Genomic DNA, 18,761 nt, shown 5'->3' on the forward strand with positions numbered 1-18,761 from the left:
ACAGACCTGGCTTCTGTCTTGACTGCTAAGTTTGGAAGTGAATTCCACAGACTCATAACTCACCGTGTAAAAAGGAATTTTACCTGTTCTCTGCTTCAAATATTCCACAGTCAGTCTTGAACCCACGCTCTTTCATTCTTGAACCCCGAGAATCAAGAATCGTCTATCAACTTGACACCTCGAGTCATCTAAACACTTCAATCGTATCACCTCGTATTTTAAAACGCTTTCACGAGAGGTCCCGTTTCTCATTTTTTTTTAATATTTGTAGTTCCTCATTCCAAGCAGCATCACAGTGAATCAGCACTGTACTCTCCCTAAGGCATTAAAATTCTTGCTGCAGTGTGGCAGACTCAATGGTAAACACAATGAGGTCTTGTAAGCCTCAACAGTGACTTACGCCTCTTACACTCTATACATCTTGAGATAAAACATAAAATTCCATTAACTTCCATTAAAAGATTGATCAAACTAAACAACTGCCACTACTGATCTGTGACCCTTTTCTGACCTGGGGAACTTTTACACCTAATAGGATGAGGCTGAATTTTAATGTTTGGGCCTACTCTAAGCAGGAGTTGACAGCAAACAGGGTGGGTTTCACCAGGGTTCTTTAACACAACCAAGGCCTTAGCATCCTAAGTATTGATTTCCTGATAATTGGAGCTACATGAGTGACTATACACACCTGACTGGAGGGATAGATTGACTCCTTTGTTAAGGAAGAGGGACAACCCCACTGACAGATGTAGGAATTCTGTCCCCAGATCTTTGGGGCATCTGTGGGGAACTGTTGTTCCCAGCTGATAAGCATGTTAAGGTCAAGCAAGTGTGGCTGGAAGCAACTGAGAAGCAGGAGTGTAGGCCCTGAGTTATGGGTACGAAGCCACCTGAGACTCCCTAGTTCACTGAGGCAGACATTCCCCATTCAATTGCCAAGCTCCTCACTGTAAATTCCCAGCCTTCTCCAGCTCCATTCATTCCTGTCTCAAGACACTTTCCAGTAGACCAGCTACGTCTTACACTCACCTTTATTTTATTGCCATCGCACACTCTATCCTTCGCAGTTACCTCCCATAAAACGTCCTTCAAAACATTCTCCATTAAAGAATGGGAGGGAATCTAATTGAGGTCATAAGATGCTAAAGGGGATTGACAAAGTGGATGGAGAGTGGATATTTCCTCATTTTGGGACAGTATAGAACAAGAGGTTTTGGCTAAGGGGTGACAAATCTAAGGGGTGATTGAGGTAAGGACGAATTATCGTTCTCCAAGGGTCATGAATCTGTGGAATTCACTACCCCCAGAATGCAGTGGACTGGGACATTAGGTAAATTTAAGGAGAAGGTAGGCAGATTTTTAAAATTCACATTAGGTTGAAGGGTTTTGGAGAGAGGGCAAGAACGTAGGGTTGAAGCCGAGATGAGGTTAGCCATGATCATATTAAATGGCGGAGCAGGCTCAAAGGACTGAATGGCCGACTCCTGCTCCTCGCTCTCATATTCTTATGTTCTATTTCTTGCACACATAGAGGGCAGAACATTGAAGAAAAGGAATGATCTGGGGGGGGCGGGGTGACCCTCCAGTCATTGCCCCTCTGAGTGGTAGAGAGAGTGTTTATTGGCTGAGCGTTGGAATGCAAGGAATTGCAAGTGGCCTCCCAGACACTCGGTGACAGAATTAGCACAGGAGCCTCCAGGTTCTGCTTGGTTAGACGTTGATGCTGGACCTCAGCCACTGATTGAGAGCAGCAGCAGGAATTACGTGGCATTTTACCAGCCTTTCCAAAGGCAGTGCACATATTCCGAGAGATATGGTTCAACTCTCAGGCGAAGAAAGCAACAGTGTGCCCCAAGTACTGCTGGAGGGGTAACACCCTATTGGCGCAATAGGAAAAGGAGCATTAAGATTTTCAGGTTTCATCAGGGGAAATCAATTGGGTGTTTTTGTAAGTTTGTCAATAGTTCTGCACCATTCATAAAGGAGATAAGGGTGTCGCAGGCAATTATTGCCCATCCCCAGTTCTCCTTGAACTTATGAGTTCTCGAGGCCAGTTTAGAGTCACACTGTGGGTCTGGAGTCACATCTAGGCCCAACCGAGTAAGGGCATTAATGAATCAAATAGATGTAGAAATCCCACAGTGTGGAAACAGGCCATTTGGCCCAACAAGTCCACACAGAGAGCATCGCACCCAGACTCACCTCCACCTCCGCCTATCTCTGTAACCCTGCATTTCCAGTGGATAATCCACCTTAACTTAGGTGTTCCTGAACACTATGGGCAATGCACCTAACCTGTACATCTTTGGACTGTGAGAGGAAACCAGAGCACTTGGAGGAAATGCACACACACACTGGGAGAATATGCAAACTCCACACAGAGAGTTACCCAAAGCTGGAATTGATAACAGGTCCCTGGCACCGTGAGACAGCAATGCTAACCACTGAGTCACCCTGGTTTTACATCACTCAGCAGTGGTTGTAGCTTTTAGTTCCAGATTTTTATTGATTTCAAATTTCGCCATTTGGTTTTTAAATCTGTGTCCCCAGAAATTTAAACTAAAATTAAAATACTGATGATGTTGGACATGTGTAACAAAAATAGAAAATGTTGGAGAAACTGGGACACCCGCACCAACCAATCCCACCGCCCTGTGGCCAAACACTTCAACTCCCCCTCCCACTGCACTGAGGACATACAGGTCCTGGGCCTCCTCCATCACCACTCCCTTACCACCCAAAACTTGGACGAAGAATGCTTCATCTTCTGCCTTGGGACCCTCCAGCCCTATGGCTTTAATGTGGATTTCATCAGTTTCCTCATTTCCCCTCCCTCCCACCTCATCCCAGTTCCAACCTTCCAGCTCAGCACCGCCTTCATGACCTGTCCCACCTGTCCATCTTCCTTCCCACCTATCCACTCCACCCTCCTCTCTGCCCTATCACCATTACACCCACCTCCATCCACCTATTGTACTCTCAGCTACCTTGCCCCTCGCCCCACCACCCCTCTCCCATTTATCTCTCCACCCCTGAGGCTCCCAGCCTCATTCCTGATGAAGGGCTTTTGCCTGAAACATCGATTCTCCTGCTCCTCTTCAGAACTCCAGTTCAGAACACGCAACTCCTCAGAAGAAACTTCCCACCCCCATCAGTCAGATGGCCTCCTGACCCCATGATTGTGTTAACTTTTCGAGTCGATATTCTTCAGAAATGAAGAACTTGAATTCTGGAGAAGAGTCACACTGGACTTTGAAATGTTAATTCTGCCAGACTCCTGTTGAATTTTTCCAGCATTTTTGGTTTTTATCAGATTGTCAGGCTGGGGTTCTGGAGTACTAGTCCAGTGTCATTACCACTGTGCCATTGCCTCCCACTCAGTATAGTTTTAATCTTCATTGCACTCTTGTCTCCATTGTTGCCACTAACCAGAACTACATCAACCTCAAGGTAAGAGGAAGATGAGCACTCGCTGACAGCTGAATTATTGACTGAAGGGCTGCGATTAGTTAAATTAATGGGGATTGCCCATTGAGTTCTGCACTGGTGTAATGTTTGACAGTGCAGAGTCTGATTAGTTGAATCATGCCTGTATGAAACTTTCCCAGGAAAATCTAGCAAGGAGGTGAGGGACCACGGGAACCTTGTCCACATCCAATTCCCTCCTTGTCCTGTTAGTGCTCCTCCTCTGATGATTCCATAAGATATAGGAGCAGAATTAGGCCATCCAGCCAATCAAGTCTGCTCTGTCACTCGATCATGGCTGATATGTTTCTTAACCCCATCCTCCTGCTTTCTCCCCATAACCCTTGATCCTTTTACCAAATAAGAATCTATCTGTCTCTGTCTTAAATGCACTCAATAACTTGGTCTGCGCTGCTTAACGTGGCAATGAGTTCCACAGATTCACCACCCTGTGGCTGAAAAAATTCCTCCTCATCTCAAAGCAGCTCTTCCTCAGCATGGGGGCAGCTCAGTGGTTAGCACTGTTGCCTCACAGCGCTAGAGACCAGGTTCGATTCCATCCTCAGGTGACTGACTGTCTGGAGTTTGCACATCCTCCCCGTGTCTGCGTGGGTTTCCTCCGGGTGCACCGGTTTCCTTCCGCTGTCCAAAGATGTGCAGGTCAGAGTGGATTGGCCATGCTAAATTGTCCATAGTGTCCAGGGAAGTACAGGCTGGGTGGATTAGTAATGGGACATGTAGGGTTACAGGGTTAGGGTAGGGGATGGATCGGGTGTGAAGCTCTGCAGAGAGTTGATGTGGGCCGAATGGCCTATTTGATATAGTCAAGATTCAGGTGAGACTAGTTCATTTGGGATTATGTTCGGCATGGACTGGTTGAACTGAGGGTCTGTTTCCGTGCTGTATGACTTGAGCAGTGAGATGCTCATTGGAAGGACTTGATTGGCTGAGTGGCCTGCTTCCACACTGTAGGGATCCATTGACTCCTGCCGCACCAGTCTTCTGTACAGATGTTGCACTGGGCGTGAGGTGTCACTATCAGTCTGGATACCTTTGCTGTTAAATTTGGAAACTCAGGTTCTGTCTGGGTACCTGCGCTGCATCTTCGGCACCCCAATGGCTTTCTCAGGGTCTGCCTTTTGGGCTCCATGTGGCTTCAATTATATTGTATCTGCTAAGCAGTAACAGGTTGTGTCAGCATCTCTTAGAGAGTGCTCCTTCCTTAAAAAAGTTCAATTGCTGATTCGTCATGGAAAGGCAAAAATCTGGGAAAGTCTTGATGAACAGGGAATGAGGACATCACAACAGATTTCTAGCTATCCCCGTGTAAACAATGATCTGCTGATGAGGCCATCCAGCATCGTCAACAGTAATGAATATATTTACTTTTATTCCCGTGGATCATTGATGGTGTGAAATCCCTCCGGACGGATGAATGTTGCAGATGAATCAAAAGGGACCTTGATCACACAGTCCCTGATTCTGTAGGCCCAATGGGATTTAGCTGGTGTGCCAACTCCAAGCTCCCCCTGTGTCTGATCAAGACTCAAATTGCACGGATATGGCAACCCTCTCTAACATGGCATCGTCTGCCTGGTAGATTGCAGATTGTTAAATGTCGCAGATGGCACCGGGGCAGGTGCTTGGAAGAAGCAGGAGCCAAGGAATTCAGGGGATGTGATGGCAGCTGGCAATGCCTGCTCTCCAGTCCACTTGGCAGGAGGCTTGGTTCCAGGAGCTTCATCAATGACCTGCTTTCAGAGGCATCGGTCGTGCCTTGAAAGCGGATCGTCAGTCCCTGAGCTGGGTGCATTGGTTCTTGAAAGGTGCTTGTCTCCTTTGTTCGGTGCTGCAGATGGTAGCTGAGCAGAGGACAGCTGCTGTTGCTCGCTGCTGCTGCCATCCCCTGCCTTGGGTCATGTTGGTGGTGTAATAGCTCATTTCCCCAGCACAGGCACATGCCAAAACTGCTTCCATTTGGCTGTGAGGGGGCTGACAACTGACAGATGCCAATCAAAGGCAAAAAGGTCTCAGGCCAAATGGATGGCCTACGTTGTTTCAAAGCACCTTCAAAACAGAAGAAAGCAGACTCTGAGAACAGCTGCCTTTCATTAACAACGTGTTTGGCTGCTCCTTGAAATGCCTTAGCAAGCCCCTATGATCAAGAACATTGAGGGATAATCAATAAATGTCAGCTTTGCCGGCAACATCTGTATCCTTGGAAAGAATTTTTAACAAGGCAAAGAAGTAACAGTCACCTTCTGCATTTCACTGTCAATTCCTGCTGCCCATTCACTTTCAAAGAATAAAATAGAATCCCTGCAGTGTGGAAACAGGCCCTTCGGCCCAACAACCTTCAGGTCCACACTGACCTTCTGTAGAGTAATCCACCCAGACCCATTCCTCTACATTGATCCCTGGCTAATACACCTGACCTACACATCCTTGAACACTATGGCAATTCACCTGACCTGCACATCTTTGGACTGTGGGAGGAAACCAGAGCACCCAGAGCAAACGCACACAGACATGGGGAGGATGTGCAAACTCCACACAGACAGTCGCCTGAGGGTGGAATCAAACCTGGGTCCCTGGCGTTGTGAGGCAGCAGTGCTAATCACTGAGCCACCGTCTTTCAGTTGGCTGGGGAGACCTGGGCATTGGCATTTAAGAAACAAAGAGCGAGGGCAAAATGCAATTTATTGTCTTTTTGCATTTTGTAAATAACAGGCATCGTCCACACACTTTGAAATGCACAACAGTGAAATGCAGCTCTTGCAGAGTGAGGGCCCATTTGCTCCATAGCTTCTTCCTTGTACAGGGTGATGGTTTCAATGCAGACATGTTTGTACCCTACCTTTGGCATGTATGGTGTGCCAACTTGGCTTGCAAGTAAATAAAACAAAGGAGAAGACTTAGCTGTGAAATGTGTGTCATTACCAACTGGCATAGGAGAGGTGAAGGGCCAAGAGTCTGGTACAGTAGAGGAAAGGTTTTTGTGCTATGGTAGTTAGGGAATAAATGTAACCATACAGTTAGAAGCATCCCTAAACTGAAGGCAGTGGTAAAAGTTGACCGTGAGAGTGCTGCTTTAAGAGAGTGAAGAATGTTTTGGTACACAAGGGTAGAATTGAGATAAAAACAGTAGGTACCCATTGCCGTTAACTGGAATTGTTGAATGAAAGCAACATACTGCAGATGCTGGGAATCTGAAATAAACCCAGCGAATGCTGGAGAAACTCAGCAGGTTTGGGGCACCATCTATGGGGTGAGCGAGAAACAGAGTAAACGTTTCTGAAAAAGACCTGAATCGTTAACTCTGTTTCTCTCTCCACAGATGCTGCTGAACCAGCTGAGTTTCTCTAGAAACCTCTGTGTTCGCTTGGGCTAGCTGAATGTGTTTATGAAGTTCGGGAGCTGAGTTGGCAATTCTACCTCCGTCCTGGCAGCATGACTCAGATCCCTGGCAGCATTAATCCAGGAACCTGTGTTCCCTGCCTTCAATATCTTCATGGATCATGGCTGGCTGCATTCGTGAAGGTTTTGGTACTCTTCACCAGGATTAATTTGAACCTGCTGCTCTCTGAGTACAGGTAGTACTTTAGGAAGCAGAATTCTGTGCAAACATAATTTAGTAGTACAGTCTCAGTGAGCAGAGACAAGAGATTATACATGAAATCTCCACAACCACCTGGAAGGTTTGGAAGGGTGGGCAGAGAATGAAATTGGGCTAGAGGCAGAATCTCTTTTCCCTGACGTTGGGTTAAGTTTTCACTACTGATTTCTTAGAACCTTTCAGGCAGGTCAGTTTTATCAGAACCGCATATGAATTCATTAGCATATCATGATTGCTCATTAACACATCACCAGCCTTATAGAATCATAGCATCTCTGCAGGTTGGAAGCAGGCCATTCGGCCCATTGAGCCCACAGTGACCCTCCAAAGACAATCCCACCCATTCCTCATCCCCCTAACGTATCCCTATAACTCTGCATTTCCGTTGGCTAACCCACCTAGCCTGCACACCCCTGGGCATAAGGGGCAAATTAACACAGCCAATTCACCTAATGTGCACTTGGAATGGAATTATTCATGAGTGCAATCTTGTCAGCCCAAAACAGGAAACCTGCACATACAATGTGTGTACTTGGCAGGGTAGACTTCTTTCTCTAAGCTCCACTGGGTACAATCTTCCTCACTAACCTGAGGTGGGGGGGAGGGGGGGGGGGAACGGCCTCTTAATCTGTAAAAGTTAAAGCCTCACCAGATCAATCAGCTTAAGAGGGTGGTGGTTGATGGGAAATATTCATCCTGGGTTCAGTTACCAGTGGTGTACGGCAAGGATCTGTTTTGGGGCGACTGCTTTTTGTTATATTTATAAACGACCTGGATGAGGGCATAGAAGGATGGGTTAGTAAATTTGCAGATGACGCTAGGGTCAGTGAATAGTGCTGAAAGATGTTGCAGGTTACAGAGAGACATAGATAAGCTGCAGAGCTGGGCTCAGAGGTGGCAAATGGAGTTTAATGCGGAAAAGTGTGAGGTGATTCACTTTGGAAGGAGCAACAGGAATAAAGAGTACTGGGCTAATGGCAAGATTCTTGGTAGTGTCAATGAGCAGAGAGATCTCGGTGTCCATGTACATAGATCCCTGAAAGTTGCCACCCAGGTTGATAGGGTTGTTAAGAAGGCATACAGTGTGTTAGCATTTATTGGTAGAGGGATTGAATTTCGGAGCCAAGAGGTCATGCTGCAGCTGTACAAAACTCTGGTTAGGCCACACTTGGAGTACTACATACAGTTCTGGTCACCGCATTATATGAAGGATGTGGAAGCTTTGGAAAGGGTTCAGGGGAGATTACTAGGATACTGCCTGGTATGGAGGCGAAAGTCTTATGAGGAAAGGCTGAGAGATTTGACACTGTTTTTGTTAGAGAGAAGGTTTAGAGGTGATTTCATTGAGACATATAAGATAATCAGAGGGTTAGATAGGGTGGACAATGAGAGCCTTTTTCCTTGGATGGTGATGGCTATCATGAGGGGGCATAGCTTTAAATTGAGGGGTGATAGATACAGGACAGATGGCAGAGGTAGTTTCTTTACTCAGAGAGTAGTAGGGGCGTGAAATGCACTGCCTGCAACAGTTATAGACTTGCCAATTTTAAGGGCATTTAAATGGTCATTGGACAGACATATGGATGAGGATGGGATAGTGTCGGATAGATAGGCTTTAGATTAGTGCAACATCGAGGACCAAAGGGCCTGTACTGCGCTATAATGTTCTATGTTCTATGTTCAGTAGTCTGCCTCATTGTCCTTCAGCATTAGGGGTGAAGCCTCCCAGGGTCAACAAGCCTGCCCAAGTGAGGCAGTCATAGTGGCAGATGCCAGCAAACTTAACTGGGGCAGGTAAATGGGGCTGAACTTAAAAGGGGGGCTAAACTCTGAGGACCATTCTTGTCCCTCTCAAGCCTTTATTGAAAACCTGTCGGATGTACACATGAAAAGTCAATGACATGGTGATGCAATGAGTTGCAGACAAGTGTTGCTCCTTTTGCATTTTAAATGTGAACTCTGACAGATGTCTGCGATATAATATCACCATTTGTACTATTATTGGTAGCTGCAATAAAATGATGGAATTTGGTTCCAATGAGGCATCTGATGAAGATGTCTGTCACCCAACCTCTTGTGTGACAGTCCTGTACAGTGACAACTCATAGCGCAATGAAGCATGATGTAGATTGTGGCACATACTCTGGCAAAGGGTATGATTCACCTTTCATTTAAGAAGTATTCAGATGTGCACTTACAATGCCTTGGCATGTGAGGCTGTGGGCCAAGAGCTGGAAATGGGATTAGAATAGCTAGGTGCTTGTTTATGACTGGCACAGACTTGCTGGGGCTCAAAGTACCTTTATCTGAGCTGTTTATGGCTCTATAACATCCTCTTGTGATGCAGCAACTGGCCATTGGTGCTGACCACCACAGTCTCCTCTGTCCAGGCCACCATTGTGAAGAAGAATGGCCTCTTTTTGCTATCCTTTCTCTCCTGGACAGCCTTCAGGAGATCTTCTGGGGAGGCATCGCAAAAACGTGGTGACACTTTTCGCCAGGTCGCTGACATCTCCAGGGGTTAGATAGGAGTGGTGTCAAGCAGAGGTTAGGGTTGTTGAGTGAAGTGCATTCTGGGTACCTTTTAAATATGGCGCCTAGATGTTGGAACTTGAAGGGTCCCAGTGGGTCTCAGAACATTCAACACATAAAATAGAACATAGAACATAGAAGAATACAGCGCAGTACAGGCCCTTCGGCCCTCGATGTTGCGCCTATCTAAACCCCTAATCATCTTGTATACCTCTATCAAGTCACCCCTAAACCTTCTTTTCTCCAATGAAAACAACCCCAAGTGCCTCAGCCTTTCCTCATACGAAAATCTAGCTTTTTAACCCATGAATACGTCTGAAATCGCTTGAGAACATGGCACACAGGAAAATCCATCCCACTCACAAACCGACATCTCTCCTGTTTCTCTCTCCCACCTCCTTGCTGTCAATAACAGACAACTTTCTGCCTCCAGTCTCTAAATACTGTGTTGACCTTCAGCAAGGTCTTTGTGTCTGGTAGGAGCTGATCTTCCCCTCCCATTTTACCTCTGGGATAGAAGACAGAGAGTAAAACTGACTTTTTATTTCGCTCTTCCATGGGCTGTAGGTGTCATTGGTAGGGCCAGCATTGAGCTGCGCGATTAATGTGGTTCAGTAATTCACTGTTAGGAAGGTAGTTCCAATTTGAACAGGGTTGCTGTGTCACCATAGTATTACCAGACCATAGGAGCTGCTCTCTCATTCAAGAGAGAAGTGACTGGCAGTGATTTAACATGAGAACCACCAGACTTCAGGTGAGGGAAGAGGTTGAGAAGGAGAGTCCTTCATGGTAACCTCAAACCAGTAATGGGAATTGAACCCATGCTGTTGGCATCACACTGCTCTGTAAACCAACAATCCAGCCAACTGAGCTAAACCGATTCCCTGAACAGGGTCAAAGAGTAGGTGATCTTTCATTGGTTTCCTGTTACATGCTCTGCCTCATAATCACTTTCCATTGGCTTCAGTAGGAATTTTGTATAATAGAGGGAAAATACCAATCTGCCACATATCCTTGTATATGTTTCACCCTAGGAGAAGGTGAGCACTGCAGATGCTGGAGAGTCAGAGTCATAAAGTGTGGTGCTGGAAAAGCACAGCCGGTCAGGCAGCATCCGAGGAGCAGGAGACTCAATGTTTCAGTCATAAGGTTGTCATCACCTGCTCAGCTTCAGGCTCAGAATACTGCTCCAGAAGCCTGCAGGCCACTCCCAGTCAGTGGGATTGAACTGAAGACCTCACTATCACCATTCCCAGCCAGCTGCCCTCACAATATTGCATCTGGCCAGTTCTGGTGGTAAGCAGTCAGGATAACGGCCTGTAAGAACTTCCAAGGTCCAGGGCCACGTGCACTAAAGATTAGGGCAGCTGCTGCCGAAGTGCGGTGGGGAAAGACCACTGTCTGAGATCTTTCTGTCGAAGTTAAATGGGGGCCTGTTCAGTTATTGGATCCTGCCAGTACATCAATTATCTGTAAACATAATCTTGCACAAGTCACAGATGCCTTTAGTTTGTTTTTTGGATAGAGTCAAACTCCAATGTTTGTTTGTTTTCTTCATATGCTACTGTACAGAACTGAACTACTTCGGCAACTATGGATTATATAAAGATTTTTATGAATAAAGCGTATTTTTAAAATTAGAAAAGAAGATAATGGTCTATGCATATTGTTACTGAAAGCATCCAGCAAGTAATCTCCTGAATACAAAGGCAGCATTTTCTGTTTTTGTCAAAGAAATAAGTTTTCTCAGGTTCTATAAGGCATGGAGCAGAAGAGAAATAAAAACGTTGCCAGGGCATCAGTGAAATGATCAGAGTGAAGTGCTCAGTGCTGTATCCTCTTGTACCCCTTTGGGTTCTCCCAACCGTACCTGACTCCTTCACTTGCTTAAACATGATCTGCACATAGAGTCATAGAGTCATAGAGATGTACAGCATGGAAACAGACTCCTCGGCCCAACCATCCATGCCGACCAGATATCCAAACCCAATCGAGTCCCATCTGCCAGCAACCAGCCCATATCCCTCCAAACCCTTCCTATTCATATACCCATCCAAATGCCTCTTAAATGTTGCAATTGTACCAGCCTCTACCACTTCTTCTGGCAGCTCATTCAAATACACGAACCACCCTCTGTGTGAAAACGTTGCCCCTTAGGTCTCTTTTATATCTTTCCCCTCTCACCCTAAACCTATGCCCTCTAATTCTGGACTCTCCCACCCCAAGGAAAAGACTTTGCCTATTTACCCTATCCATGCCCCTCATAATTTTGTAAACCTCTATAAGGTCACCCCTCAGCCTCCGACGCTCCAGGGAAAACAGCCCCAGCCTGTTCAGCCTCTCCCTGTAGCTCAAATCCTCCAATCCTGGTAATATCCTTGTAAATCTTTTCTGAACCCTTTCAAGTCTCACAACATCTTTCCGATCGGAAGGAGACCAGAATTGCACGCAATATTCCAAAAGTGGTCTCAACAATGTCCTGTACAGCCGCAATCTGACCTCCCAACGCCTGTACTCAATACTCTGACCAATAAAGGAAAGCATACAAAACGCCTTCTTCACTACCCTATCTAACGGTGACTCCACTTTCAAAAAGCTATGAATCTGCACTCCAAGGTCTCTTTGTTTAGCAACACTCCCTAGGACCTTACCATTAAGTGTATAAATCCTGCTAAGATTTACTTTCCCAAAATGCAGCAGCTCGCATTTATCTGAATTAAACTCCATCTGCCATTTCTCAGCCCATTGGCCCATCTGGTCAAGATCCTGTTGTAATCTGAGGTAACCCCCTTCGCTGTCCACTATACCTCCAATTTTGGTGTCATCTACAAACTTACTAACTGTACCTCTTATGCTCGCATCCAAATCATTTATGTAAATGACAAAAAGTAGAGGAACCAGCACAGATCCTTATGGCACTCCACTAGTCACACATTTGCACAATTGACTACAGAATACAAGTATGAGCAGGTGGGAGAAATCTATGTGTAACACCCATCACAGACGCTGTTGGACACATTTATTTTAAAGAGGCAACAAAACTGTCATTCATTTTGAGACAACTCTAGGCTATAGGGGCCAAATGAATCCTCCAAAGTCCTTCGCACCCATCTGTCCCATTTCTGGGGGTACATTCTTAATTTCAAGATTCACAGAGAATGTCTAGATATGTAATGGTTTCCCAATATTATATAACTAGCTTAATTTCTCACTACAAACATTAGTGGTTCATATGCTCCTTGTTTGGACATCTTTTCTCATCTCTGTTTATTGCAAACCTGTCAATTCTCACTCAAGCGGAATATGGCTTGCTCCTTTTGAAATACTATCCATTTTACATCACTCATGCATTTAAATGGATTTGTATTCTGCCTCACGCTTTACAATCATTCATGTCACTGCAAACATTGTCAGCTTTAAGAAGAATTACTGGAATACATTGGAGGAGCTGAGCTAAGGGACATCAAGGATGTGGAGGCTTTGCAGAGTATTGTATGGCCGCAACTTTACCAATATTCAGTCGCTCTCAGTTCTCCAACAATATAATTGGCAATTGTTTCAATAATTCAAAAAAAAAGGAATTACAGAAACGAAGTGTTCTAGGATTCTAATGATGAATTGCTTGTCCTTTGTTAGCTACATATCCTGAGCTTTGTCCAGGTGACTCAGTCTGCTACTAAGCCAGAGATCATTGACTGACTGTAATTATAGCATGGCTTCATTACAGATGCAATTTTGCAGTTTCTGGGGCTCAACGGAACGGGTTTCTAAAATCATATTCATCAAGCACTGACGGCTTGATCCATAAATTAAGACTGTGCATTTGCCAAAAATGTGCTCAGTTCAGGAATTAGCTGCATTCTGAAGGTTTCACTTCAAAGGGATTAAACAATTCTCTTTCATATGCCCGGAACCAAACAACATTAGCAGCTAAAGGAGACTGAGAGGCCAGGGGCTCCAATTTCAGTATATAGGATAGGCGGCACTCAAGGGAACCTGTTTGATAAGTCTGCCCCCACCCCCTGTAGGTTTCATTTCTCCTTTCTGCAAGAAGAAAGCTGTTAAAAATGACAGCAAATGCCCTTCACAGCAGCTGCTGCCTGAAATGATGGTCATTAGATGTGGCAAAACCCAGGAATCACTTCTGCATTTCACGTTGGCAGACTGTACAATCGCAAGGACCTGGCATATGTCATCTGGCAGACATTGGGAGCTGGCAGGAATGGTGTCTCTGCAGACACAAACAACACCTCCAGCATTTTCTCCCCTTAACCAGCAAACAGGAAAGGAAATCTCCAGGAGACTTGGCGAGCTAAATTCACTTATACACACACACACAGACACAAACACAGACAAACACACACAAACAAACACACAGACACAAACACAGATACAAACACAGATAAATACACACACACACACACACACACAAACACAGACAAGATGTGGAGGAGTGCTCGTGCTTCCAAATAAACCTGTTGAACTATAACCTGGTGTTGTGTGATTTTTAACGTTGAAATACAGACAGGAGAGATACAACTACAGACACTTAACACGAACACACACACAGACAAGTGTATACAAAGACAGACAGATAAACGCACATGCACACAAACTCACACAAACAGACACACCAACACAGACAGACACAACTACAAAACACACCCACACACACACAGGTGTTGTTTAATGAAATGTGAGCCTGCAGCCGGCAGCATTTCGTAATGAACTGTTTATCATTGATTAGATTTGACATACAAACCAGTATTACAAAGATGTATGGACACAACACAACACAAACAATCACAGTTATTGTTCTTTCGCATTCCTTAATAAAGTCATAGCAGCTAAATAGAATGATGAGGTTGAGCTGGTTTCAGTTGAAGGAGATTTTAAATACCTTGCATACCTAACATAAGTGTTTCACATAGTTATAAAGACTGGGCCCTACTACATTGATTGCAATGCATTCCTAGCAAAGTTTTCCGTCCCCCACCCCACCTTTTGCTGTATGGTGGCTCAGTGGTTAGCACTGCTGCCTCACAGCACCTGGGTTCAATCCCAACCTTGGGCAACTGTCTGTGTGGGGTTTGCACATTCTCCCTGTATCTGCGTGGGTTTCCTTCCACAAGCCAAAAGATGTGCAGGTCAGGTGAATTGCCCATAGTGTTAGGTGAATTAGTCAGGGGTAAATATTGGACAGGGGAATGGGTCTGCCTGAGTTACTCTTCAGAGGGTCGGTGTGGACTTGTTGGGACGAAGAGCCTGTTTTCATGCTGGAGGGAATCTAATCACTCTCCTTCTCCAGCTTCGTGACAACTTTCTTTCCTGACTTCCAATGGCATTAGGAGTAGGACAGAGTCTAGGAGCGAGAGCTATCATTTATACTCTGAAGGAACTGAGCACCAGCTGAGAGGACACTACTGACTGTACAGGGTAAAACAGCCTTCATTATATGTGGCCTGAACACAATGTGTCAAAATGTTCTGTAATCAGGCTACACTAGTCAGAGGATTCGGGCCTAGATTCAACGTGAGAAAAGCAAGCCTGCAGAGAGGCTGGAAGGCTGTTTAGATCCAGGTCTCCATTGAGCTAATCCATTTATTCCACATGTTCACACTTGTACTTGTCCTCCTATCAAAAAAATGAATTTCAATCCACCAGTAGCAGCTCCTAGTTATTCTTGTGCACCAGTCACTGAAAGTAAGTATGCAGGCAGTGAAGAAGGCAAATGGTATGTTGGCCTTCATAGTGAGAGGATTTGAGTACAAGAGTTTGGATGTCTTGCTGCAGTTGAACAGGGCCTTCGTGCGACCACACCTGGAGTATTTTGTGCAGGTTCAATCTCTTTCTGAGGATAGTGAGGACAGCTGAGATGATCATCGGGGTCTCTCATTCCCTCCATTAAAGACATTTACACCACATGTTGCATCTGAAAGGCTAAGGGCATTGTGGATGACTCCACACTCCCATCACTCAAACCCTTCTCCCTCCTGCCATCTGGCAGAAGATACTGGAGCATTCGGTCACTCATGGCCAGACTGTGCAACAGTTTCTTCCCCCAAGCTATCAGGCTCCTTAACACTGTATGATCGGACTCTTTCCCTTCTGAAATTCTTTGCACAGCTTCAAACTGCTGCTAGAAGAGTGTCTATCATTTGCCATTCTTCTGTTACACTGTAATTTGTGTGTTTTGCATTTCTTATGCACTTTATTGCGTGTACGATCGCAAAGTTTGTGCTGTCCATGTAGCACCCTCAGTCCTGGAGGAACGCTGTCTCATTTTTACTGTATCAGTTGGATATGGGAGAAATGACAAAAGTGCCTCACAAACCTTATTGAGTTCTTTGAGAAGGTGACCAAACAGGTAGATGAGAGTAAACCAGTTGATGTGGTGTATATGGATTTCAACAAGGCATTCGATAAGGTTCCCCATCGTAGGCTATTGTACAAAATGCAGAGGAATGGGATTGTGGGGGATATAGCAGTTTGGATCAGTAATTGGCTTGCTCAAAGAAGACAGAGGGTGGTGGTTGATGGGAAGTGTTCATCCTGGAGTCCAATTACTAGTGGTGTATCGCAAGGGTCGGTGTTGGGTCCACTGTTGTTTGTCATTTGTATAAACGACTTGGATGAGGGCGTAGAAGGGTGGGTTAGTAAACTGCAGATGACACTAAGGCCGGTGGAGTTCTGGATAGTGACGAAAGATGTTGTAGGCTACAGAGAGACATAGATAAGCTGCAGAGCTGGGCTGAGAGGTGGCAAATGAAGTTTAATACGGACAAGTGTGAGGTGATTCAATTTGGTCAGAGTAACCGGAATGCAAAGTACTGGATTAATGGTAAGATTCTTGGTAGTGTAGATGAGCAGAGAGATCTCGGTGTCCAGGTACACAGATCCTTGAAAGTTGCCACTCAGGTCGACAGGGTTGTTAAGAAGGCATACAACGTTTTAGCTTTTATTAATACAGGGATCGAGTTCCAGAACCATGAGGTTATGCTGCAGCTGTACAAAACGCTGGTGTGGCCGCACTTGGAGTATTGTGTATAGTTCTGGTCACCGCATTATAAGAAGGATGTGGAAGCTTTGGAAAGGGTGCAGAGGAGATTTACTAGGATGTTGCCCGATATGGAGGGAAGATCTTACGAGAAAAGGCTGAGGGACTTGAGGCTGTTTTCGTTAGAGAGAAGAAGGTTGAGAGGTGACTTAATAGAGACATATAGGTTAATCAGAGGGTTACATAGGGTGGACAGGGAGAGCCTTTTTCCAAGTATGGTGACAACAAGCATGAGGGGGCATAGCTTTAAATTGAGGGGTGATAGATATAGGACAGATGTCAGAGGTAGTTTCTTTACTCAGAGAGTAGTAAGGGTATGGAATGCTTTGCCTGCAATGGTAGTAGGTTCGCCAACTGTAAGTGCATTTAAGTCGTCATTGGACAAACAAATGGACGTACATAGAATAGTGTAGGTTAGATGGGCTTCAGATTGGTATGACTGGTCGGTGCAACATCGAAAGGGCCTGTACTGCGCTGTAATGTTCTATGTTCTATGTTCTAAAACCTACTCTACTCTCTACTACTCTCTACTCCTTATCTGAAGAAGGACGCTCTGGCTATGGAGGGAGTGTAGCCAAAGTTTACCAGACTGCTTCCTTGAATGGCAGCATTGACATATGAGGTGGGGCAGGATATGTTTGGATGATATTCTCTGGACTTTAGAAAAACGAAGAGTGATCTCATAGGAAGCTATATAATTCTAACAGGCCTAGACAGGATAGATGCAGGAATGATGTTCCCAAAACCATGGGTCATAGTTAAGGATATAGGGAAGGCCATTTAGGAATGAGATGAGGAGAAATCTCTTCATCTAGAGTGTGGTGAGCCTGTGGAATTCACAGCAAGAAGGTGAAGCCAAACATTGAGTGTTTTCAAGACAGAGATAGATAGATAGGTCAGTAGGTATCTTGGTAGGTAGATAGGTAGGTATATAAAGAGTTCATGGCCATAAAGAGTTCATGGGCCAAAAGAATCAAAGGATATAGTGATAAAGTGGGAATAGGAGACTAATATGGGTGATCAACTATGATCATATCAAATGGCAGAGCAGGCTCAAGGGGCCAAATGGCTACTACTTTTGATATGTCAATGCTTTTCTGCTTTGTTCAGTTAGTAGGTGATTGCCAGGACTATGTAGTCACTGGGGATATCTCCTGCTCTATTTGGCTCACTCTTTGTCAGCTATAAATTCTGAAAGGCTTCCCTTAACAGGCGTAGATATTAAATTTACATCGTTAAGGAGGCTATGCTTGTTTCAATTTTCTGGCTTGACCCTTTATTCCGCTAATCAGGAGAGCAGCACAGGAGGCAGCTTGCAATATGAGACCTGCAATCCCCTCAGATCCAGGCCCAAGGAAAACCAGAGGCAGCAGCTGGAAAACGGGCTCCCCTGATAAAAGCAGGACATCTGTCATGACTTAGCATTGTTCCGACCAACTCAAACACCAAACCACCCCCCCCAACCTTTTAATCACTGTACATTTACAATTATTTTAGACACGTTCCCTAACCCTGCTTTCTCTCCACAGATGCTGCCAGACCAGGTGAGTTCCTCCAGCAACTTCTGTTTCAGATCTCCAGCATCCACAGATCTTTGCTCTATTTTTTCTCTCTCGCTGTATTGTTTGCCTCTTTCTACATAAAGTGCAAGGTTCCATCAAAGGTGTCTTTCATTCTTTTACTGGGTTATGCGGTGTCCCACTGTTTCCACTGACTGCAGTCACCAGGAACTATAGGACAGGTTCACCCCAAATCAATCTCTCAATAACGTACCTTCTAAATACAGCAGTTAGACCAACCCTCTCTCCTGCAGTAGTATGACTGCCCCTTTCCCATCCTGTAGGCACTTTGGTTTCTTTTCTGAATGAACATAATGTGTGCTGCATTCATGTCAGTTATATTAAAAATATGCCCAGCCTTCTATGATGGAGCCATCTCTCGGCTATTTGACCAAGCAGGGCCTCACACTAAGCCAGCACCATCCATACACTCACATACTCATGGAGAATAGCAAGGCTGATAGGATAATGTTCGAGGAGAAAGTGAGGACTGTAGATGCTGGAGATCAGAGCTGAAAATGTGTTGCTGGAA

The 18,761-nt window shown here is 45.2% G+C and overlaps 1 protein-coding gene across 3 annotated transcripts in view; it reads right to left on the bottom strand.

The window, feature by feature from the left end:
- fbxl16 (F-box and leucine-rich repeat protein 16) overlaps positions 1-18,761 on the bottom strand; it is a 164,774-nt gene that overhangs the window by 117,374 nt on the left and 28,639 nt on the right. Inside the window, exon 1 of one of the 3 annotated variants that reach the window (XM_043712051.1) lies at positions 84-207. The exons of the other annotated variants lie outside the window; for them this stretch is intronic. The gene's annotated coding sequence lies outside the window, so the exon portion shown is untranslated. Of the gene's footprint in view, positions 1-83; positions 208-18,761 lie in introns of those variants that run through there. 3 annotated transcript variants of the gene reach the window in all.

Source organism: Chiloscyllium plagiosum, chromosome 21 (assembly GCF_004010195.1).
Source record: "Chiloscyllium plagiosum isolate BGI_BamShark_2017 chromosome 21, ASM401019v2, whole genome shotgun sequence".
Taxonomy (NCBI): domain Eukaryota; kingdom Metazoa; phylum Chordata; class Chondrichthyes; order Orectolobiformes; family Hemiscylliidae; genus Chiloscyllium; species Chiloscyllium plagiosum.